The sequence below is a fragment of the Mustela putorius genome, unplaced genomic scaffold, assembly GCF_011764305.1.
Source record: "Mustela putorius furo isolate JIRA1106 unplaced genomic scaffold, ASM1176430v1.1 tig00000640_pilon_pilon_pilon, whole genome shotgun sequence".
Classification (NCBI taxonomy): Eukaryota; Metazoa; Chordata; class Mammalia; order Carnivora; family Mustelidae; genus Mustela; species Mustela putorius.
In genome coordinates this window covers 11,105,315-11,130,470 of record NW_025421432.1, presented here as the reverse complement: position 1 = coordinate 11,130,470, position 25,156 = coordinate 11,105,315, and the positions used below count along the sequence as shown (strand labels likewise).

General features: G+C 43.4%; 1 long non-coding RNA gene across 5 annotated transcripts in view; it reads left to right on the top strand.

The window, feature by feature from the left end:
• Positions 1 to 25,156, top strand: part of LOC101683144 — a 150,998-nt gene that overhangs the window by 61,919 nt on the left and 63,923 nt on the right. The window contains exon 6 of one of the 5 annotated variants that reach the window (XR_006607545.1): positions 17,726 to 20,557. The exons of the other annotated variants lie outside the window; for them this stretch is intronic. This is a non-coding gene — a long non-coding RNA (uncharacterized LOC101683144). Of the gene's footprint in view, positions 1 to 17,725; positions 20,558 to 25,156 lie in introns of those variants that run through there. 5 annotated transcript variants of the gene reach the window in all.

Sequence of the window (25,156 nt, the reverse complement as noted above, 5' to 3'; positions counted from 1 at the left end):
AATGGAAGAATTAAGAAACTTATGGCAAAATGAAGGTGGTAACAGTGTGCTGGAGAGAGCCTGTGTCAGACTGCAGGTGACTATGCACATCTCTTTCTAGTCTGTGTTCAGTGACCATATGCTGGTGGCCTGAAATAGGTGTGGCGGGATACTGACAACATGGAAATGGGCGAACACTACAGATCAAGGCTTTGTTCTCCAGAGAGTCAGTTGTTACATACTTTCCAGCAAACCACTGGTAGATCCTTAATCAAGCCATGCCTGAAGTCTGTCTAACCTCCAGACCTTTTGTTTACATGAGTCAATAGAGTCTCTCTATCATATAAGATATTTTGACTCCCAATTGCTACATTGTATTGTAATTTATCTGTTTGCCCATTGGTTTTCTCCAATAAGCTGAAAGCTTCCTGAAAGTCAGGGCACAGATTTGTCTGTAACTTTTCAGTGCCTAGAACATAGTCAGCCTCCCACATACACTGAATATACAAAATAGAATGATCCTTGAGCTGAAGAGTACCGAGCAAGCTTTGATAAAAAGGAAATGGTGACATTTAAGATGAGTTACATTACAGATGTTCAAACTAGTCCATTTTGCTGCCTAAAGAAATTACACTCCAGAGTTGAGGGAATCATGACAAGTTGTGTTTATGGGAGAGAAGATGATAGACAAGATAGACCAATGCCCATCTGATTTTTTTAAAAAAGAGGAAGGTAAGTTCTGCAGGTGGTATAGTTTCTTGATTATCTCACATTAATAGCAACAAAAAAGTATAAAAATAGTCAAGGCTTTGCATGATATGCCATGACTGTGAATTAAATGTAACAGGGATAAAGGGGAGGAACTGTATTTGCATCCAGAACACCAATGGCACATTTTCAGGGTGTGACATGGCTTAGCAGTAATATGTGTGACAAAGGCAGAGAGATTTTATTTGAAAATAAATCTGGTTTGAGTCACCTATGTGATGTGACCACGAAGAAGGCCACTGCAGTCCTGGGTTACATTAAATTAAGCTTTGTTTGGTCTTGTGACTTAGTGAGTGGTGTGCAAGTCTTATCTGATGACCTAAACAGAAACAGATCCAGCCTGAACACCACAGTGAAAAATTAGTTGTTCTTCCTCCCTCAAACCTGGCAGAGTCTTATTGAGAAACCAGTGTGTGTGATTCAGTCAAGGGTAGTACCTGCTTATGAATCACATTTGTGGCTGCAGGGAGAGTAAGGTCCACCCGGGTCAAGTGACCTGTCTGTCTATTCATGTGCCATTACCACGCTGTATTAATTTTAGAGACATTGTGCTGCATGACTATCTGATAGATCCAGTCCTCCTGCATAGCTCCTCCTATTTAGTGTTTCTGAGAAGATTTTTGATGGTGTTGATGATCTATAGGCTCTTACCCTCTCTGACATGTATCTTCCCATTTCACACCAGTGGAATGTGTGTGCGGATGAGGAAAAGGAAACTGTGCTCTGGGCATTCAGCTCAGTCTCTCTCTCCCTGCTGCAGTGGTCTCTTTCCAGGAGACTCGGTGAACATGGGCTCTGCTGACAGACAGCCACAGTCCGACGTCCATTCTTGGCTCAACTGCTCATCACTGCGTTCCTGGACAAGTTCCCGAGAATCCCTAAGCCGCAGTTTCCTCATCTATAGAGTGGGCAAAATGATGCCTTCCACAGAGTGAGGATGAAGGGAAATGATACGCAGAGCAGAAAGCACTTAGCCCAGAGCCTGGCACAAAGAAGGGTCTTCCACAGGTGGCAGCCATGTTTGCTGGTGCGCCTGTAGCAGATGTTGCTTTGCTATTATGGTTCCTGTTATCATTATCATCAGCAACTCCTTTATTTCTTTCCTTCCAATTTATGCATTTGAACAGGGGAAAAAAGACCTCTCTGTTTTACCTAACCTTTCCTTAGAATCTTGCTTTTCCTTATAGTGGGAAGGCAGGCCAGCTGACTGCAGTGATGTCCGCATTGTGACTTTGTCACCATAGAAATCACAGATCTTTTCATATCACCCAATAGCTGTTGCAGACATCTCAAAACACCTCCTGTCGCTCTTTGAAATGACGGTAGGGTAGTCATTTGACCCTTCATCAGATCTCAGTACTTAAAGCATTGATGTAGGAGTACAAATAGGGCCATGACATACTATTTAAATATTTGATAACCATAGCAATGTAGTTGTTCCCTTTTATGGTTTTATGTATTTAAGGATTTTATTTTATTTATTTATTTGACACAGAGAGAGAGATCACAAGTAGGCAGAGAGGCAGGCGGGGGGTGGGGGTGGGGGAAGCAGGCTCCCCACCGAACAGAGAGCCTGATGCGGGGCTTGATCCCAGGACCCTGAGATCATGACCTGAGCTGAAGGCAGAGGCTTTAACCCACGGAGCCACCCAGGTGCCCCATATAGTTTTATGTATTTAAAACGTGATTCTGAGAAGGTGTCTGTAGGCTTGACCAGCCTGTCAGCAGGAGCCATGGCGTATAAAGGGCTAAGTGCTCCTGTGGGGGTGCCATGTTGCCTCTTCTGGCTGGTCTGCTCAGTTGGTTAAAGAGCAGTGAGGGTCATAGGGGCTCTTGTAGGTCAATTCACCTCACTTCATTCTATTCCTCAGCCCCAGAGACTGGGCAGCAGGTCCAGAGACACAAAAGGGGGTGAGACCCACCAGAACACACCCACCTCTTTGGCAGGTAACAGGATGCCCTGTGGATGGCGGATAAGGCTTGGCATAGCATTCTGGGAGGGTTGAGCCATTCGGATAGGAAAGCTGATAGGGGGCAAAACATAATAAAGGCAGAAATGAATTGCTTGTAACTGATGGTGGGCGCTGTGACTGATCAGCAGTTCTTTATTCTGTCTCTCTCAGTCCCGGCCTTTTGTTCTACGTCAGTAAGACTCTGCACTTCCTATTCCTTTCCATCCTCATTCCCACTCATCTCTCTTTCTCCATCTTGTCTCTGCTTCTCTCTCTTTCTTTCTCTCATTTTCCTCCTTCTCTAATTCCCTTTCCCCCACTTCTTTAGGAAAGAAGAGGTAGAAAATTCTGAGTTTAGTCTTGGGCACATAGTGGACATTCTTTTCCATGCTGACCTCATGTTCTTGACACTGACACTTGTTGGCTTTGAGCCTGTGCTCACGCCCCTTACTGTCCTCACACACGCATGTGCACGTGGCACACACATACACACACGTACACGCTCTCCCTCTCCTTCTCTCTGACACATACTCACACCTCAGAAAGATTATATTGATAATACCCTAGGGTATTTCCAAATGCCAGTATTCATTTTGGGAGCACACTTGTCTCTCTTGCTTGGAACAGACTGGATTTTCCACTGGCTCAGAGTTTTGAAGTTCTTCCGGCTGACGGAGGAGTGAGAGACTCCAGGGGACCAGCCATATGTCAGACCGCTATCAACTTTCTGCTCAGAGGGTCGTGCTTACTAGAGCAGAACATTTGTTGAAAGATTTGCAGCCACATTTGGCCCAAGCAGCTCTTGTTGTTCTTCTAAAATAAAACTTGCTGGGGGAAGGGGCTTCTATTGCGGAGAGACCAGGTGTCGAGTGAGAATAGACCCTACCAGGCTGACCAGGCCATCAGAAATAGATGTTTCTGAAGCCCAGAGAAAGGAAGGTTTTAAAACCAACCTATCCCCAAAGGACAAATAAGTCTCACTCAGTGTCAGTAAATTAACTGGAATTCACTTTCAATTTGGAGTGGCAGCTGAAGCCTCTTATTTCTCAAAACTGGACTCAAGGCTGCCTTTATGCATAGGCAGACTTGAGCAGTTCCTCTCATATTCCTTGAATTTAGCTGTTCCATGAAATATCCTTAAAGGAGTTCAAAAACAGCCATTCCACATTAGAGCTATGGCTTGAAATCCTCATTCCTGTGAGAGTTGACTCACTGACTTTAATTCACACTAAAGTGTGAATGACTAACCCAAGATCCTTCCTTTCCTTTCTTGCAAACAATTAAATAAGAAATATGGGTAAGAAACAGAGAAGGGGGGAGAGTCATAGAGAAAGAGGGGAAGGGGGAGAGAGAGAGAGAGGCAGATGTTAGAGATGAAATGAATGGAAGGACATAGAAAAATAGGACACTGGAGTTTTTACGACTATAAATTTTTAACTTTATAACTTTATGGAATTTATAACTTATATGCTCAGAGTTTGTCCCAATTAATTTTCAGGAGGCAATTGCTTAGTTTAATTATGGATAAGTTTTTAACACTCACTTTTTAAAAATTAACATATGATATATTATTTGCCCCAAGGATACAGGTCTGTGAATTACCAGTCTTGCACAATTCATAGCACTTACCACAGCACATACCCTCCCCAATGTCCATAACCCAGCCACCCTATCCCTAACCCCCCACCCCCAGCAACCCTCAGTTTGTTTCATGAGATTAAGCGTCTCCTATGGTTTGTCTCCCTCCCGATCCCATCTTGTTTCATTTTTTCCTTCCCTACCCTCCATAACCCCCTGCCCTGACTCTCAAATTCCTCATATCAGTGAGATCATATGATAATTGTCTTTCTCTGATTGACTTATTTCACTCAGCATAATACCCTCTCGTTCCATCCACATCATTGCAAATGGCAAGATTTTGTTTCTTTTGATGGCTGCATAGTATTCCTGTGTGTGTGTGTGTGTGTGTGTGTGTGTGTACCACATCTTCTTTATCCATTCATCTGCTGATGGACATCTGGGCTCTTTCCTTAGTTTGGCTATTGTGGACATTGCTGCTATAAACATTTGGGTGCATGTGCCCCTTTGGACCACTATATTTGTATCTTTAGGGTAAATATCCAGTAGTGTGATTGCTGGGTCATAGGGTAGCTCTATTTTCAACTTTTTGATGGACAGCCATGCTGTTTTCCAGAGTGGCTGCACCAGCTTGCATTCCCACCAACAGTGTAGGAGGGTTCCCCTTTCTCCTCATCCTCGCCAACATCTGTCATTTCCTGACTTGTTAATTTTAGCCATTTTGAGTGGTGTGAGGTGGTATCTCATTGTGGTTTTGATTTGTATTTCCCTGAAGCCGAGAGATGTTGAGCACTTTTTCATGTGTCTGTTGGCCATCTGGATGTCTGCTTCACAGAAATGTCTATTCATGTCTTTTGCCCATTTCTTGATTGGATTATTTGTTCTCTGGGTGTTGAGTTTGATATGTTCTTTATGGATTTTGGATACTAGCCCTTAATCTGATCTGTCATTTGCAAATATCTTCTCCCATTCTGTCAGTTGTCTTTTGGTTTTGTTGACTGTTTCCTTTGCTGTGCAAAAGTTTTTGATCATGATGTAGCACTCACTTTCAAACTGGACTTTATATTCATTGATTTTCTTAGCCTCTCATATGAGAAGCTCTTTTAGTGGGTAAAATGGGAGGGTAGCAAGAGAGAGGAGAAGGCACTGAACCGGATCAGAACCATTGGTCAGGGGATGATGTTTCATCACCTTCCATGTCATTTCATCAGCTATCATTTCAAACCAGTTAAAATGCTCTTCCCTTCTGCTTCACAGTAAACCAATCTAGGGAGAATTCTTTCACTTCCCCAAATCATCATTCTTTAAGTGGAATTTTTTTGAACCATTTGATGTTGATTTCTAGTCTGCATTCCATTTGGTTCCTATATGGGTTGCTAAGCAAAAAGGCATAATACGTCACATGTTCCCCATATAAATGTCACCTGACAGTAGCCATTCAGTGATCTCCGGGTCAAAAGAAGGGTCACCACCAGCAGAGAAGTATCACTTCTGACACAGGATGTGCTGTATTCCACGTACACGTATTGCATTCATTAAGCAGTTTGTGGAGGTTTTCAGGAACTTGTGAGCAGGCTCTGTGTCAGCTTTGCAGGGAAAGTCACTTTGTACTCAGCCCAGCTTCTTAGCTACCCATGCAAGAAGGTCAAAGACATGGAAGAGGAGGAGATGGGCTCCAGGGCACCCTCTGCCTTGAGAAGCTTCTCCCTCTGACATCTGGAAGTGGTTAAGTTCAAGGTTGCTACCTTCAGACAGAGACTGGAGAGAAGTTGTCTTCAGATTCCTCTCCCTTTGGGAGGACAGTGAGTGAGACCAGCCTCAGAGTCCCTTTCCATTAAGTTGTTGGGTAGAAGTTGGTCAGAAATGTCTGTCCGATTAATTCCTAATCTTTCTGACTTTCAAGATAAAACTGCAACAGTTTAGTACTGTCAACTCAAGCATTATATGTTTTATATTTATATATGTTTTATTATTTTCTTGCTTATTCTGGACAGTATCATTGATTCTTTTTACTGCACAGTCTGGACCTACCTTGTGATCTCCCATTGTTACTCTTGCTGACATTTATCCTCTGCTCTCACAGTAGTTCTCGCAGTGTGGGTCCCTGACCAGCTGCATCAGCATTCCGAGCCTGGGGAGTTAGAATAGCAAATTCTCAGACCTTACCCAGGACCTAAAGATTGGAACGTCTGGTAGTAAGGCCAGTAATCTGTGTTTCAACAGGTGCTCCAGGCAGTGCTGATAGACCCTCAATTTTAGAGCCACTGACTTGGAGTTAATGAGCTTTTCATTCATTTAACAGCAATAGTCCTACATGCACTCTCTCAGAGGTCACTCTCACCCACCTTTGCTTTAGAGCTGGAGAAATGGAGCCTCGGAAATATGATGGGGAGGGTCCACGACCATGCTACTCTCCTCTTCTGGTTTTCCTTTCTCTGTATTTCAGAGGTTATCACAGGATGCCTCTGCCTTTGTTGGCATCCAGAAGGGAGTTATCCTAGAACACCACTCAGAACACTTCCCCACAGCCTCAGGAAGGAAAGCACCACTGGTCAGGCTGTCGAGTGATGGCTGATTGACAGCTGGCCTCATCTTTGACCTCAGCATCCTGGCTCCGGGGAGCTCTCCTCCTCCTCTCAATCTCTGTTCCCCCCTCTCTGTGCCGTTGCACCTGCTGAGATCAGCGCTATGCTGCGGCTGCCTGTCTTTGCAGAGGAGCTGCGTGGTCTGACAGAGTTGGATGGACGGAAGGGCCTCTTCTTGGAAATGGGCTCTCTTCAGGTTCAAAGTCTTGGGAGATTGTCCCCTAGGGCATAGGGCAAAGGCTTGTGTGTTTATATAGGGCATCGACTTAGAGTCAGGACCAGAGTTTTATGAACGGAAAGGGGATTTTGTTGTGTTTTGCATTTATGCTGAATCTTTTAGGGAAGTTGAGTGGTGTGATAGAGAATCTATGATGAAAGGAAAAAAAAAAACAATTTTAGTGAACTCAGTGTAGGTTCACTTGTAAATATAATACTTCCATTTGTTGTTACTCCATTCCTAAGTTTCATACATATAACCTTAGATTGAGAATCCTTTTTACGAACAATGGTTGTTGCTTTCCTTCAACGAGACTCAGAAACTTCATAGCTATCATTGTGATGTAGGTTCTGGCTGCCATTCACAGGGTAGGTGGTGACTTCTGTTAGTTGATGATTGTTGATGGACGGTATGTGCCCCTCATTCTGGGGTGCCTCCCACACACACATACATATGCATATACATATGGGCACACACACACACATGCACATACATACACAGAACCCCTTACGTCTTTTTAACTTCCAAAAGTCTTTAGACATAAAATTTCCCTTAACCTAAAATTTAAAGAAAAATTCTGAAGTAATGGATGGAAGCCTTTCAGGCCGCTTGATGGTTTAAAGCAAGGCTGATATTCCTGCTTTTTGAAAAGCTTATTTCCAGAATAAAGCTAAGTGGGCAAAGGAAGACCTATTTCTCCCTGCTGAATAGGAAGCAAACTTAAACATATTAAAAGAGGTCTCCAAGGTGCTATACTGTTTGGAAAGTGATGCCACAGACCCCGAGGCTATTCATGTTAAGACTGAACACATAGTCACAATGTGGATTAAGCAAGGCCATGGTAAAATTGACTGACGGTGAGTCAGCAGGAGTTTGTGAACCATTCATTCCCCTAATAAAACATCTGCCTCTCTCATAAAACATCTCTTTCCTCTCTCTTTTGACCTTGAACAGTCTGTAAAGGACAGTGTCCTTCCTTTGGGGATTATCTAATCTCTTAGAGAAAGTGCCTTGCCCTCATATATTGCTGGTGGGAATGTAAAATGGTACAGTTGCTGTAGAAATACTTTGGCAATGCCTTAATAAGTTAAACACAAAGCTATAATGTGTGTTTATGACCCAGAATATTCCACTCCTAGATATATAATCTAAGATAGTTGGAAACATACGTTCATGCGAAAACTTACACATGAATGTTCATAGAAACATTATTCATAACAGCCAAAAAGAGGAAACAACCCAGATGTCCATCAACCGAGGAAAAGAGAAATGTGGTACCCATACAATGGATATTATTCCACCGTTAAAAGGAATATGATATATTGACCCGTGCTACGACACACATGAACCTTGAAAACATTATGTCAAGTAAAAGAAGTCAGAGACAAAGGCTGCATGGTGTGTGATTCTGTTTGTATGAAACGTCCAGAACAGGTAAATCCATGGAGATGAAAAGTAGATTAGTGGTTGCCAGGGCCTAATGGGAGAGGAGAACCAGGAGTGATTGTTAATGGCAGTGAGCTTCTTTTTAGGGTGTTGAAAATACTCTGAAATTATATAGCGAAGATGGCTGCACAATATGATTATCCTAGAAACCTGAATTATATATCTTTAAATAGTGAATTTTATGATATATAAATTATAGCTCAATTTTTTTAAAAAGCCTAAATAAGGCTTTGCCACTTTTTTATTTTATTTTATTTTATTTTCCTTTTGAATTAAGACAGGTAAGTAGAACACATCTCAACCTTGGCCCTTCATGAAGTGTTTATTGAGCTGAGTGCTCTCTTTTGCCCTTCTGGATACGCTGTCGGATATCGAGTGCTATCGAGGGGCAGATAATAAGAACCCAGAGGAGTACAGAACAGGAATAAGGAGTTGGACAGGTCACCGGCAGTTTTGAGGAAAGAGCCGTGCTCTGTGCACTTCCGCAGTCAGCAGCATCCCTGGAGCCCTTTCGTGGGGTGAAGATTGTGTGATTACTGAGTAATCACAGACTGAGTAAGACCTAGTCTCTGCCGTCATGAAGGTTAGGTGAAGGCAGATGGGTTAAGGAAACAGTCATAATTCAAAGCGATCCACCTACCACAGGAATGTACTAGAGATTCTGAATTGAGAGGAGAGCTTGTGGAAGAGATTGGAGCGGGTGGGGTGTCCTCCCGGCCTTATCAGCAAGAACAAAGGGGCAGAAGGAGGAAGGAGGGTGTGTGTTTGGGGCAGAAGGGGAAATGGGCAGAGTTTCATTGATACCCTTAAAGCAAGAAATTCCTCAACTCACTTTATCTTTTGCAAAATATCTTTCTAAAGGTTATATATGCACTGGCGGAAGTTGTGAGTGGTGCAAGAGGGAACGCAGTGAATAGTCATCTTCCTGCACCCTTTCTTCTGATTGTTTTTTCTGGATCGAACTGTCTTCAGGAGGGTTGGTCTTGGCTTTATTTTTGAGAGATGGAGACTCCATCGTCAAGACGAGATGGCAGAGAGTTAGAATGAAATTTTTTTTTTTAAGATTTTATTTATTTATTTGACGGAGAGAGAGATCACAAGTAGGCAGAGAGAGAGGCAGAGAGAGAGGAAGGGAAGCAGGCTCCCTGCTGAGCAGAGAGCCCGATGCGGGGCTCGATTCCAGGACCCTGGGATCATGACCTGAGCCGAAGGCAGAGGCTTTAACCCACTGAGCCACCCAGGTGCTCCAGAATGAAATTTTAAACATCGAATTCTATAGGTTGGTTATTTTTCATTTGCCTAATTCAATGCAGTTTAATTAATTAAATAATTTGATTAAGTTTGCCCCAACTGATTCTGTTATCTTTACCTTGCGGCAGGCCTTTCATGCCAATTAATTGATTTTAGTGCCTAAAAAAAAATGATCAGTTGTTATGCATTCACTCAAACATTCACTCATCCAATAAATACTTTCTGAATTTCCCACCAAATGCTAAGCTCTGTTCTAAGACTTGGAGATGATGTGGTGAACAAGACTGACATAGTATCCATCCTCTGGGAGCTAACAGAGCTAACACGGAGGCACAGAAGATAAGAAAGTCAGATTGGAGGAACTACTCTAGGTTATCTAGCCTTTGAGGATGTGATATTTAGGTTGATAAGTTGAGACTTGAAACAGAAAAAGGAGCCATGGAAAAATCAGGTGGGGGGCATAGCTAGTGCAAAGAACCCACAGTGGGAGCCAGTCAGGCATCTTGAAAGAAACAGGAAGAAGCCAAGGCTGGGGGAAGCGCAGAGGAGGAGTGCAGAGGGGTGGGCCTGAGTTGGTTAGGTAGGGCTGCTGTAACAAAGAGCCACAGCCTGGGTGTCTTAAGTAACAGGGATTTGTTTTCTCAATGTTCTACAGGCTGGAAGGCCAAGATCAAATTGTTGGCAGGGCTGGTTTCTTCTCAGGGCTCTCTCATTGCCTTATCGATGGCCCCCTTCTCCCTGTGTCTTCACATGGTCTTTCCTCGGTGCCAGTCCTTCTTTTCCTTAAAAGGACACCAGTCACATCGGGTTAGGGCCCACTCGTGTCACGCCATTTTACCTTAATTACTTTTTTAAATACCCTATCTCCCTGAACAGTCACATTCGGAGGTACTGGGGTTTTAGGACTTCACCCTATAAATTTGGTGGGGACACAATTCAGCCCATGGCAGGGCTGGTGAAACCTGAGCAGGGGTTAGGTTGTGTAGGGTTTTGTTGGCCAGGGTCAGAAATTTTATTTAAGAGGGATTAAGAGCCAGTGGAAACTTTTTTTCCCTAAGATTTATTTATTTATTTGAGAGAGGGGGTGGGGAGAGAGAGAAAGAGTGCGGGAGAGAGCCCGAGCTAGCGGTGGGGAGGAACGGACAGACAGAATCTTCAGGCTCTTCAGGGAGAGTCCCCGCTGAGTTCGGAGCCTGTTGCCGGGATTGATCCCACAACCCATGAGACCAGGACCTAACCAAAACTAAGAGTCAGAGGCTTAACCTACTGAGCCACCCAGGCACCCCTGCCATTGGAAACTTTTAAGCAGGGGGCCTACAGATCTGATTAATGTTTGGGAGTTAGTTTCTCTGGAGAGCCCGGCAAGGAGAACGAAAGCCCCACTGGCCTCAGATCTGGAGGTGACCTTCCTATTAACCCAGGGCCCAGATTAAAATTTTCTTTGTCCTGTTCACTGTTTTTCAGCAGAGTTTGCGCAAAAAGAAAACAACACACTCAGGATAGCATGCCTCAGTACTCCAAACAAATTCTGAAATGCATAAATGTTCAACCATAAATACACATTTTGCAAGACTCTCTGATCTATTTATGTCACAAAAATCTCGTAAATAGAGGAACTGGATCAACAGCAAATAGCCGTTGTTGACTTTCTATGAGTACATTGGTTATTGTGATGGCTGGTGTGCTATGGGATTGTTATGAAGAGAGATTTCTGTGTGGGGGTGATTTTCTGTGCTCATGGGGAGATTTTGTTTTTTCCTGTGGTCAAGATCTTCAACCATAAACAAAGAGGAAATGTTGACTTGAGAAATATCTACTTTACGTTGTTAATAAGCACAGCCGAAACTTGAAAAAATAATTTTGTTTTGTAAACATAAGCTTGTGGTTCAGTTAGTGCAAAACGTAATTCTTGCAGAATGTGAAGGGGACATGGTCCCCATGGGCTAGAATTTAAAATGGCTTTGAAAGACTAGAATCAGCGGCACTGTTTATTGTGCAAATGTAGGGAATATCAAAGCCAAATTGTCAAAATTACTTTCAACAACCAAATGCCATTTACGAGCTATGAGGTTCCTACTTCGACAAAAGTCTTTCAAGTTTAAAGGGAGAAAAATCTCTTTTTACGCATCTAAAGACAGCATTAAAATTAACATCTGAGTTATAAAAATAGTCCATGAAACAGATGACTTGATTCTATGACTTGATACTTTACCAGATAAAATTCCAAGTGAATCTCTTTTCTCTTTTGCATTTTTTAAGAGCTGTTTCCCTTCTCTGGTTTGGTCCTCTGGTTAATGGGTTGAGGCAGGCTCTTGTCAGCCAGATGGGATATAATCTATATTTAAAGCCTCCATTAGCTCTTGTGTGTGAATGTGCTACCATTTCCTAATTTCAACACAAATATTCTACGAGAGTGGATTGCCATTCATGTTATTGCTGCATAATAAAGTCAATTATGCTAATACATCTTCTTTTTCATGGTGCTTTAAAAAAACCCTCATGAATATTCCCTTTTTATTGCTTAACTATTGATAAATGGGAGGTTGTTAACTTGGTAACATTTACTAGCTATCACACTGGTCAGCCTTAGTTCTGGTTTCTCTCCTAGTCCCTTCCAAGATGGTTTGGATGCTGTTTCATACGTTCTTTTCAGTTTCTGGGAGTTCAGCAACCCAGAATGGAGGGTTGAGAAATGGAACCAGTCCATGTTTGGCAAAAAGGTTCATTTTGCCAAAGAAATTCTTTTTGTCTAAAGTAAGAAATTATCGTGTTATTCCAAAGGCACAGCTACTCTTGTGCCAAAGTGCTGTATGAGGCTTCATGCTGAACTTTTCTCAAATCAGCTGAGTGTTAATGAAAGTTTGTGGGGAGTAGAATTCCAAAGAAAAGTACAGTTTTTTTTTTTTTATCACTATTTCCCCAAGTGATGTAGTAGAAATCTCTGATGATTATAAAAATAACAACTCCCTTTGCTTATGCTTGGAAGAATATAAAACGGTTTCACTACCTTTCTGCATTGAATCAGAATAATCCTCCTGGTGTCTTCTGGCAAAAACGTCTTTGGGGCTAAGAGAATGTTGGCACTGTCATCAGAATCCTGGGAGTGAGGCTTGGGGCCAGGTCTTGGGATTTTAATAAGTGTGACATATGAACAACCTTCTGGAATCAGAGTCTTTAACAAAACAAAACAAAAATCTAAGGCTACAATTACTCGAAGGGTTATTTGGACCTTGGAAAGGAGATGAGGGCCTACAGATGGCTTTGTGTGTACGTACAGGAGAAGGCAGATAACCACATTCATGCTTGTTCTCAATCATAGCAGCTGTTTGTACTCAGTAGGAATATCGGCTGTCTGGTTTGTCACATGAACAAAAAGATCAGGGGTTCAGTGGAATGGCCAGAAAAATTGGGCTGTGTCATTTCCAGCCACCAAGGTTAGCCTAGAAGATCAGACATGGATGTCTGCTGTTTGCTCTGTTACAGCTCCACAGGGACGAGCGTCTCGCTACCATGTCACATGACCCCTGGCTGGAGAGGATAAGTGAAGACCCCAGGTCACACCAATAACTCTCAGTCCCAGCTCCTGCTATTTTTATGGTGCCTTTGTTTTCCTCTCACAACTGGACTGCAGCCACTGCCGGACTACTCTTCCCTGCATCCCTCCCGGGCCTCCGTGACTCTTGACTCCAGTTCCAGGGTGTGGGATCTTTCCCTCACACGCCTCTGTGGCTCTCTGACCCCAGCTAGGTGTCCTACACTTCAACTCAATTCTGGCAGTATGGACCTGGAGATGGTGTGGGATCCGATAGGAAAGGGTTTGGTCCTAGTGCCCCCTGCTTGCCAACTCCCGGTGCCAGGCACGAGCCCAGGGTGTCAGCTGTGCTTCTGACCCGCTGCCTATAGATTGGAGGTTCCAACAGATCCCTCCTTGCACTTGATTAATTTGCTCAAGTGGCTCGCAGAACTCAGAAAAACATTTTACTTACTAGATTTTTAGTTTCTTGTAAGAGTTTATAACTCAGGAAGAGCCAGATGGAAGAGATTGTAAGGGCAAGCTATGTGGGAAGAGCTGCAGAGCTTCCGGGCCCTCCGCAGGTGCCCTGTCTCCCAGCACTGTGGTCAGGGCACACAGGGGCCAGAGTGCCTGGCTCAGGGGGTCCCCAGCAGAAGAGGTTCAGCCACCTGCAGCAGATAAAATCCAGAGGTAGAGAGATGAGCAGGGGTGAAACGAGAAAGGGGTTTATTTCAGTGAGGCCAACACTGGGAAGACAGCAGACCAGTGTCTCTCTGTAAGGCTGAGAACATTCCTAGGTTTCTATGAGGAAAATGTGGGACCAAGGTCAGTGAGTACATGCAGGTGGCAATAAAGGTCAGGTCGATCATTGTCTTGGGGTCACTTACTCTGGTCTTCCTGGCTCAGGTAAGTCCTTACTGCCTGAGGGGGCAGTTTCTGTTCCCATCACAGGAGGCTTTGCCCAAAGGATCTTTTGTCTGAGCTAAGACATAAGCTGGAAAGAACTTAATCTGTTAGAAAGGACAGACTCCTTCCTGTCCGAATGGAGGTAGCTGATGTCCTCTTTCAGCACTGCCTCTTGTACACCCATCTCCAAGCTCTTCAAACACTGTCCTTCTGGGTGTTTACGGAGGCTTCATTACACAGGCATGATTGATTGAATCATTGGCTATTGGCACTTGATTCATCCTCCAGCCCCACCCACTCCCCAAAGGTCGGGGTTGGGGGTGAGGTAGGACTGAAAGTTCTAAACCTCAAATCATACTGTTGGCTCCACTGGCAAGCAGCCCCCAACCTTAGGTGCTTTCCAAATGTCATCCCTTAACATCACCAAAGACACCTAGATCACTCTCATCGCAGGAAATTTGGATGGTTTTAGGAGGTCTGTATCAGGAATGGGACCAAATACATATTTCTTGTTACAAATCACAATTTATCACAGTCTGTCTTTCTGAAACTGTCACTTAAAAACTGACCTTTCCCTGGGTGCGCCCTATAAACCTATCCATCCTCACTTTATCTCTCGACCGGAACTCTTTCTCTGATTCTGTAGGTGTCTCATAGTCAGCATGATTGATCTAAATTCAGGATGCTCTCACCCCTGACATTATGTCTTCCCCTGAGAGCCTCGTCTCTAGCAGTGACCGAGATGCAGCGCGCTCGTGATATTCCAGGCTCCGTTCCAAGCATCTGACATGTTTTACCTCATTTCACCTTTGCGAGAGCGCAGGACAGAAGGTACAGCTATCCTCCCCGCTCCGCACGTCTGAAACCCAGAGTGATCTGGTACCAGGCCCCAGGTTCAACAGCTAGTTGTGGGTAGAGCCGGGCTTTGGCTGCGGGTTGTGTAAGCCGTGACAATGCTGTGCTGCTTGCTGTGTGCATTTCCCCAGCTCAGAAACCCGGCCACCCTTTTCGATGCCTCATTCTCCCTTGGTTACCACTTCCAATCCCATGCCTGTCCCATACCTCTGACCTCCTGAATAACTTCACCGCAACCGCCTAGTCCGAGCCATGGCTTCCTCAATGGACACACGCAGTGGCCTCCTATTAGCTCTTCCTGCCTTTCTCTCTTTCCTCCTTCCCACCCCATATACTTCCCACATTACAGCCAAAGAAATTTCTCTAGATCATAAGTTCAGTTGTGTCACTCTGCTAACTGAGATGCTCCAGTGGTTTCCTATTATCCTCAGGTCAAAGCCTGTTAAAAGATAAACCGAGGCATAGTAGACGTTTCTAAAGTTTATTTGAGCCAAAATCCATTCAAATTGGACCAGAATCCCAAACTGGAAGCGGTTCCCGGCACTCCGCCCACAGGTGCCAGGAGAAGGACTTACATGAGCAGGTGCAGAAGCAAAGAAAGGGAATTATTTGACTGGCTCTATCTTTAGGCCTAGGTGGCTGTTTGTGATTGGTCGTCTTTAGGTTTCGATTTCTGAACTTTGAGGCATTCACAGGGTTGGATTTGGGTTTGCTTATGTCAATCACCCTGGCGTTTAGAGCCACTTCGGTCTAATGGCCTCCTTTTAAAAACAACTTTTTTTTTTCTTTAAAGATTTTATTTATTTATTTGACAGAGAGAAATCACAAGTAGATGGAGAGGCAGGCAGAGAGAGAGAGAGGGAAGCAGGCTCTCCGCTGAGCAGGGAGCCCGATGCGGGACTCGATCCCAGGACCCTGAGATCATGACCTGAGCCGAAGGCAGCGGCTTAACCCACTGAGCCACCCAGGCGCCCTAAAAACAACTTTAACACCCTTAACATTATTTAAAAGACATGGTCTGGCTCTGTTCTCCCGTCCAGTCTCATTCTTCTTCCCAGACTCTCCCCTCACCTTGTGCTGTCCCCGTGTTCCAGTCTTTCTGATGCTCTTTCCTTTCGTGGTTTTTAGGACACCTGCTATCTCTTACCGCTTGGCCACTCAGCTCTCTGACCCCCTTGCCTGTTGCTTTACCTGGTTTACTTCCACTCATCTCATCCTTGAAGGCTTCTAGATCTCCTCCCTAAGATCCTAAGCAAGGGAATTTGGTGCCTTGGCTGTGTGTCCCAGAATAGCTACCCCTTGCTGTGTGTCTGGTTCTGTTCCGAGCCCTTGAAACGTATTCGCTCATGCAATTTCACAACAGCCCCCCACAAAATGTATCCGTCATAGTCCATCGGGAGAACCGATGCTACTCTAGTAGCTCCCTAGAGGAAACTTGATACAGGGCTCTACCACAAGGGTATTGCAAGAGCACAAAAGGCAGATAGGTGGGCAAGGCAGCCTGGAAAGGAGCAACAGTAGGAAGCTGCTGCTGCCAGTTAAAGGGATGGGGGTGGGGTGCAAGGGGCAGGTGATGTCACCAGAGCTGAGGTTCTGGGGCTGCCCCACAGGAATTGGACCCAGAGAGGAACAGAAGGAATTGGAACCCAGGAGGAGATGCAGCCATGCTATAGCTGCTGCCCCAAACAGAGAGGGAATGAAACACCCTGACTTTTCTCTCTACCAGTGCTTCCTGTTGGCTGAGCCAATGAGACACTCAGCTAACGAGACATTCAGGACTGCTGAAATGTAGTTCTCAGAAGTCATAGGAACGATGGGGAATGGATTGAAACCTGTCTCCAGGCAGGAGACAGACCCAGAAAAGTTTAAGTAATTAGCTCACGGTCACACAACTTCTAGGGAGGGCCCAGGTAGTTTGTCCCCAGAGTGTGCCCCTGTAATGACCATTTTATATTGCCTCTCTGAGAACCTTAGGCAAGGCACTGAAGCCCTCTGCCTCAGAGGTATGAAATGGAGATAATAGTAGTATCTTCTGTATAGGACTATAAAAAAGATGAAATGAATTAAAATGTGTCAAATGCTTTGGACAGTGCCTGGAATAGCATATGCAGAGCCAATTTTGGTCACCATGACAGAGATAAGTATCTCAGGAGGAGGCAGTGGTCTGGGGGTTGGAAGCCAGGCCCAGGACTGTTCTAAGCTTTATCTGTGTGAAGTATTTGCTAATCTCCATTTTACAGATGGTAAAACTGAAGCCCTAGGAGTTTGTCTTGTCCTTGGTGACATGTGACATAGCAAAAATGGAGGTAGGACTCAGGAACTGGATCCAGAGCCTGTGTGTGTAACCACCATATGACTCTCCAGCTTAACTGAATGTGGTGGCAAGGTCTGTACCTTTTGCCTCTCTTTCCCTCGCACGAGCCCCGTGCCTGGTGCCTGGAAGGTACTCAGTGCACAATGTCTGCTTCAGGAGTTTAAATGGATTGATGATCTGCTGGTGGCCAGGGAGAGGGAATGTACCCAGACTCGTTTCTAGGCTTCTCAGTCAGCAGTGAGGTGTCTGGTCCTGAGTTCATGACCTGGACTTCAGGGACAGATTCTAGGCTGTCTCCACAGTGTGTCCCCAGGAGTCTCAGCTTTGCCATTTCATCTAGTTCTACAATGTCTTCTTCAGACTCTCCCTTCCTAGAGGCCCTCCATTTTTCTACCTCACTGAGTGCTCCACGTGACCAAGGCTAAGAGTCAGAACGGGGAAAATTGCAACTGGACAATGTAAGAGAAAATAAAGTGGGGTAAAAGTCACCACTGCAGAGTTCTCCAGGATACTTAAAGATCATAATTTGGAAACACATCTGGAGGTAAGATGGGACTGAGCATTACATCTTGCTAGGACACATTATTTCTATTTTTATCTGTGTAATCGACTTGGTGTATGAAGTAGAAGCAAATCACTCTTCTCTGCCTGATTCCCCACATAAGAAGGCAAAGATAATTTCCACCAAATGTTGGAAAGGCTGTACTGGATTAATTACTGACTCAAATTCTGGCATGAGGATATCGGCTAAAACTCAGTTTTTGATCTATTTGCAACAGTATGCTCTGGGGATGCTGCCCTTCCTGAATTTTCTCTCATCTTGCCAGCTGAAAGAGTTGGTCTTCTTGTGAGAAGCCAATCTGTATCTATTTAACAAGTAATATGAATTATGTACCCAATAATGGTTTTCTTTTTCCTTTGGCTGTGTACAAAGGGCAGAGGCAAACCGCTCAGTGCTTGGAAACATGTAGAATTTTCAAGGCATGCCTTTGATGTCCTAACCTCACCATGGCCATGCACTTTCTATTCTATTTTCTTTCCTTGCCTACCCTCATTTATCTTTAATGGATTGTATCTCGCTGAATTGTATCCATCTTTGTAAGCCAACCCCAGTCCTTCCTGGAACAGCACAAATAAATGGATACAGACTGCAGTGTTTCTGTGGTAGACTTGATTCTTCACTTTCAGAGCAGTGCATTGAGTTACTGACATGCATCATTGTCCCACTACCTTCTTAATGAACTAACGTAGCAGAGGCCCTTTTAAGGCAAAAAGTTAAATATTAAGTTCCAGAGTTCCTAGCTGAGAGAAGTTGTAATTTCAGAACTGGTTGATCAAGAAATGTATTTTGAATGGGGGCTAGGGGCAGGGGCTAGGAAGCGGGTGAAACGGATGAAGGGGGTCAAAGGTACAAACTTCCATGTGCAGCATGGTGAGGAGAGTTAACAATACTGGACTGAGAGTTAACAATACTGGACTGTATATTTGAAAGTTGATAAGAAAGTAGATAAAAGTTTCCATCACAAGAAAAAAAACATTGTGGGGTGCTTCGGTGGTTGACTCTTGATTTTTGGCTCAGGTCATGATCTCAGAGTCATGAAACTGAGTCCTTCATTTTTAGGCTGTTATGCTCAACAGGAAGTCTACTTGAGATCCTCTCCGGCTCCCTCTGCCTCTTCCCCTGCTTACCCACGCTCTCTCTCTAAAATAAATAAATAAGATCTTAAAAAAAGAAAAGAAAAGTTTTGCTAACTATGCGAGGTGATGGGCGCTAACTAAACTTACTGTGATGGTTATTTCATAGTATATACAAATATCAAATCATTGTGTTGTGCACCTTAAACAACTATTATGCTACATGTCCATTACGTCTCAATACAAAAATGTACGAATGACCCAAAAAATCAGATACACATTTCAACAGTAATTGAGTCATCAGAAACATTAGTGAGTAATCAGGAAGTTGTGTTTGCTGAAATGAAAAGTATCAGATGTGAGGCAGTCCTGATGTTTTAATATTGGCTTGTTATACACATTCCTATCCATTACCCTTACTATATTTTGGCTTTTGCTTTTGTAAAATATAGACACAGTGTACAGTAGAGATCAAGGAAAGGAAATCATTTGTGTAAGTACATTAATACAAATAAATACAATTTAATACAAATTAATCAGTATGGATTAATACCAATAAATCCATGATGGTCAGGGCTCAAAAAAAAAGAAAAAACATATGCTGACAGTTTACTTGATTTTGCTAATGTTTTAAGATGAGTTTTTATTTTATTAAAATATAATACAGAACCAAAATTAATGAATTTATAATTTATCAATTATATCTTATTAATCACAACCAATCCGTATACATTTGAAAAATAGGTGCATATATTTTGCAACTATCCAGTTTGAATATCAGTATTGTCTGTTGAGCATATGGAGTAGAAGACTCCTTGCAGAACTTCATGTGCTCCAGAGGTTGATCATTCCCGCTAGGAACCTGACACTCTGCCTGTGCTCTGTTTTCAAGGCATATTTGGTTAGATGCTAGTGCCCTCAGGTATGCACTAGAGTGTTTCCTTTTCGTGAAAAATGGAAAACAATTGGCATGACCTCAATCTTTACTCATAGAATTTCCCTTCTACCTTACCAGACATGCATCAAAATCCCTTTGTTAAATTTGAATGATGTTTAAATCAGTCCGTATGGGCATTGAGATTTTAAACTTGTTATATGTTCTGATACAATATTTTGTTTTCGCCCATTGTATATAATTTAACACTATTCCTATTCAAGAATAGATCTAAGAAGGCAAGGATTTCATTTTGTAAAAAGGAAACTGTAAGGGAAGTGAATGCCTTCATTGAGGTCGTGTTTCAAGGTAGAGACTGACCTGAGACTAGACCTTTATTTCTTAAAATAAATTCTGTTGCTTTTTGCTTTATCTTATGTTGACTAAGGGCTGTCTCTTTAAAAAAATAAAAATCTTTTTAAGTAAACAAGTTCCCAGTGACCCCTTCATTTCTCATCCTCCCGCTGTCCCCCAATGAAATATCAGTCCTGTGTACAGACAGTCCTGTCTCTCTCTATTCTTCAACATCTTTGCCTCCCACTGGGGCCTCAAAATCCCTCTACCATCTACATTCATTAAGAAATCAAGATTATGGGCGCCTGGGTGGCTCAGTGGGTTAAGCCGCTGCCTTCGGCTCAGGTCACGATCTCAGGGTCCTGAGATCGAATCCCACATCGGGCTCTCTGCTCAGCAGGGAGCCTGCTTCCTCCTCTCTCTCTCTGCCTGCCTCTCTGCCTACTTGTGATCTCTCTCTGTCAAATAAATAAATAAAATCTTTAAAAAAAAAAGAAAGAAATCAAGATTATTCCCTCCAGAGAGCAGCTTTTCTGCTCTACAGATGAGCTCTTTCATGAACAAAAACTGGCACATCTGATCTATAGGATTTTTGTGGTTGTTTAATGAAACTTATTGAAAGCAACTCAGCAAAGCAGAGTTTCTAAGGGTAACTGTGCCCCAGGAAAATCCTGTGCTTAAACCTCAACATGAAATAGCATTCCCTGAAAGGCCCTCTTGCCTGGATGACCTCCCCTGCAGACACTTCCCAGGCATGGGGGAAAGCTGGCAGGGATCCATTTTGTTTATCTCTGCGTGGATTTTTTCCTAGGCCCCTGACGTGGTAGTTCTAAATGACAATCCAACCTGCTTCCTGAGGGTCCCTGAGGAAATTGTGACAGAGAATGCGACTTGTTCTGCGGACTGAAAACCAAGTAGCTCATGTTTGGCTAAAGATGAAAAAAAGAAAAGAAAAGAAAAACTCATGAGGAGAAACAAAATGAAACACTAGTACTCTTTCTTCCCTATGGGCAGTGCAGGGTATGGGAGGAGGGGGAGGGGGAGGGAAGTGTACAGGAGGCAGCTGAGTTTATTTTTAACACAAGTTAAAGGCATACTCTGTGTTCTTTCCTTTTAAAAATAGACTTTTAACCTCTTGAAGCATTTTGACTCTATTCTGCCTGTGGGGTAATACCCCTTTTGTGGCTGGCCACTCCCACTGGATCTTTTCCCATTATAGGCTTACAGGCCAAGCAGTTAGCAGGATGGAAAAACCCCAGAATATCTCTTCAGAGAGCTCTTGATTGGTGTATACATGTAGCTCCTGTGTGCAGAAGGGCTTATAAACCCTGGCTTCTTACCTGGACCATGAACTTTACGGCATCTTTCAAAACTTGGTGGTTAGGAAAAAAAATGTCCTCTTTTTAAAATAGTCTGAGTTAGTAAAATAATGGATGTAGTCTTCTTGAAATCCATTCCAATAACTTATTTGATGAATTTATGAAAGACACAACACAAACACACACTCAGATTCCCCCACCCCCATAAAATTAGATCTGTATGAGTAGATACAGAGGTAATAGCTAATCTCTGACACTGATTGTGGGCTTACAACTTGGCAGGCGCTGTTTCATATGCATTTAAAGCTTTAAACAATGCTCTGGACTTTACCATCCCATTTTATAGATAAAGAAATGGAGGCTTGGGGTGCCTGGATGGCTCAGTTATTAAGCATCTGCCTTGGGCTCAGGTCATGATCCCTGGGGTCCTGGGATCAAGACCTGCACGGGGTTCCCTGCTCAGTGCGAACCCTGCTTCTCCCTCTCCCACTCCCACTGCTTGTGTTCCTTCTCTCGCGGTGTCTCTATCTAAAAAATAAATTTAAAAAAAAATTTTTTTTTTTTTAAAGAAAGAAGCATAAGCTCAGGGCTCTTCAGTAGTACTTATGAAGATTATAAAGTCAATGAGTGGTTTGGGGAAAGGAATTCATACTTAGATAGTCAGGCAGATTGAGTCCACTGCTACCCCATATGGTGGGTCCATAATTAGAAAAGGAGTCCCCCTGCTGCCATCAATTGAAAAATGATGAAATACGGATTTTGTTAGAACAAGACATTTTATTACAACTTGCAAGACAGCTGCCATCATAAAAATGCACATCTACAGTGTTGACAATGTGAAGGGTGCCTCCTTGCGTTTGAAACAACCTGCACAACTGTACATGGTGGGCCCCCCTACACCCCCAAACACATGAAGCTCATAAACTGCAGGCATGGCAGTGTATGGAGAAAGAAATAAACTGTTCTAATTTGAAAGGACAGGGACTAGTCTTTCAGAGGTAACTAAACTAATTTGATGTTAGGAACAGCTCTTCTACATGCCCCAGTCTAGAGCTAGTACAAATCATAGGAGAAACTCTGAAATGAGTTGTGTTTGTATGCAGTACAAGAAGGCTCTACTCCCACGTCCCTTTTCTTCTCTGGGGAATAAACATTGAATTAATATTGAAATAGGTGGCCTCGGTATATGAATGTGCCTATGAGTGTGTTAAGGTTGAGGGGTGGAGTGGAGAAATACAACAGCTCACAAATTTAGGGAAATTGAAATTTTATTATGGAAATTTTCAAAAATATACTGAAGTAGACCAAAAAGCATAATGAACCCCACTTACCCCCATGAACCTAATACCCAGCTGCAATAATTATCAACTAATGGCCAGTCTTGCTTCATCTAGGTTTCTGTTTACTCATTTTTGAAGCAAATTCTAGGCATCATATCATTTTATCATCACATTATTCTCAAATATTATCAACATATTTCAGTACATTTCTCTGCCACATGTAAACTTTTTAAAAAATAACCTCAATACCATTATTACATCTAAACAGAAAAGAGCAAAAACTCCTTGATATCATCACATACCCAAATGGTGTTCAAAATTTCAGTTGTCTTCCAAATGTCCTGGATTTTCTTTTGTTTTTGTGTGTTGTTTTCACCTTGTGTTTGTTTGAAATCAGAATCGGCTGAGTTCAAATGTCACACTGGCTGTCAGGTCTCTCAAGTCTCTGAATCTACAAGCTCTCCATCTCTTTTTCCCATAGTTTGCATCTTGCTGACGTGCTGTGATGGCATCCTCATTATATGGTTTAACACATTTCTCTGCAGCAGAATCTGTTCTGAGAGCAGTCAAGATATCCATCCACCCAACCATCTATCTTTTTTTTTTTTTGAGAGAGAGTACATGAGTGCAAGATGGGGAGAACAGAGGGAGAGAACATCTTACAGGCTTCCTGCCTAGTGTAGAGCCTGACATTGGGCTCCATCTCAAGACCCTGAGATCATGCCGTGAGCTGAAATCAAGAGTCAGATGTTTAACCAACTCAACCACCCAGGTGCCCCCATCTGTATGTTCTTTTAAGGTGCTTGGATGAACTTGAACTACAGTGAGGTTTGGAAAGCACTAGAAAAGCTCAGGTTCTGCTCCCGGATTTTGTAATGTCTTGGTTGAAGAACCAAAACTCTAAGGAATTTTCAGGTGTCCACCATTTGTTGATGGGTAAAGATGCCAGCTTGGGTGTGGAGGGCATGTAGAATTCCCTGGGTAATTTAGGGTCCTCCAGGAGAACAGTTTCTCAGCCAGGCTTGAGAGAGGGCAATAGACAGAAAGTGGTGGCACAGGAAAAAAGAGAACCTCCCAGTTCCCCTCTGGTCTCCAGCTGGGACCATGGGGAAACCGGTTCCCACAGGTGAATGGCCATTAACAGACAAAGCCTCTATTTTGAGGGCTTGAATAAGATGGTGCTTGACTTAAGTGCGGTTGAAGGAACTGGTTAAACCGATGTTCCATGCACAGCTGACCAATGTTACTTATACATGTCTTCAATGGATTGTGAAATGAACACATTTGATTTCATTTTGAGTTTTGTTTTTTGTTTTTGTGTTAGGATTCTGGCTTTGCTGAAGAAATCAAATGAAGGTGGTAGGGCCACTGGTCAGTAGGTTTACAGCCCTTCTGCACAACGATCTAGTGCTGTCACCAGTGTTGTCAGTGGTAACAGGCAGCCTTGCCTTGTGTGGAAGAAACAGCATTATTGTTTGTCCTGAGTTGCTCTGCCCATTAATCAGGGCTCTCCTCCTCCTGTGCCTTCGGAAGCCTTAAGATGATTACAAACTAATAACAGAGCATTACATTTTCTTGGGAAGGTTTGTGTTTTGAGCTATTCCCTTTCCCACATCCACATCAGTCATAAGCACTTGCTCAGGCCCTGATGTCCTCCTTACCCTACACGGCAGCCAAGAGTGGTTCTCACGTGGCGCTTGCTGATGGGGAGTCTGGGGTTAAGGTTGGTCCTGCAACCTCCCTGGCTAGTTGGGTGACCTTGGGGAGGTCACTTGATTCTCGGAGTGCTGATACCTTCACTGGTAAAATGGAGATTGTATCACCTGCTCTGCCTACCACATGAGGATGTTAGGAGGGTCGAATTAGAAGAGTTAATGTAGGTGAAAGTCCTTCACTAAACTATAAAGCATGACACAAGTGCCCTTGCTGCTGGCTGCTCGATGCCTCGGCCCACATTTATTCACTCCTGGCTGGCCGTGTGGAAGAAATCACACAGATTTTAGAGTCAAACAAGGCTCCATTGCTTTTCCGTTTTTATGCGGGTCATGCTCTGAGTCTTGGTTTTCTCATAAATAAAATAGGGATATTTTTATTTGGCATTTATTTATTTACATCTTTACACCCTGATTCAGTGTTGTTATGAGGATTAAAGTTCAGATAATGTATGTAGAACACCTAACATAGATCTGGCCCCCAGTAGGTTCTCAATAAATGGTAATTCTTTCTCCTTCCTTGCTCATGGCGATTGTACTGTGGCAGGACCCCGCTGGCATGACTTCCTTTAGAAAGGGAAATCTCTTCCTCTGTGTTGCAGAGGACAGGCCTGCCT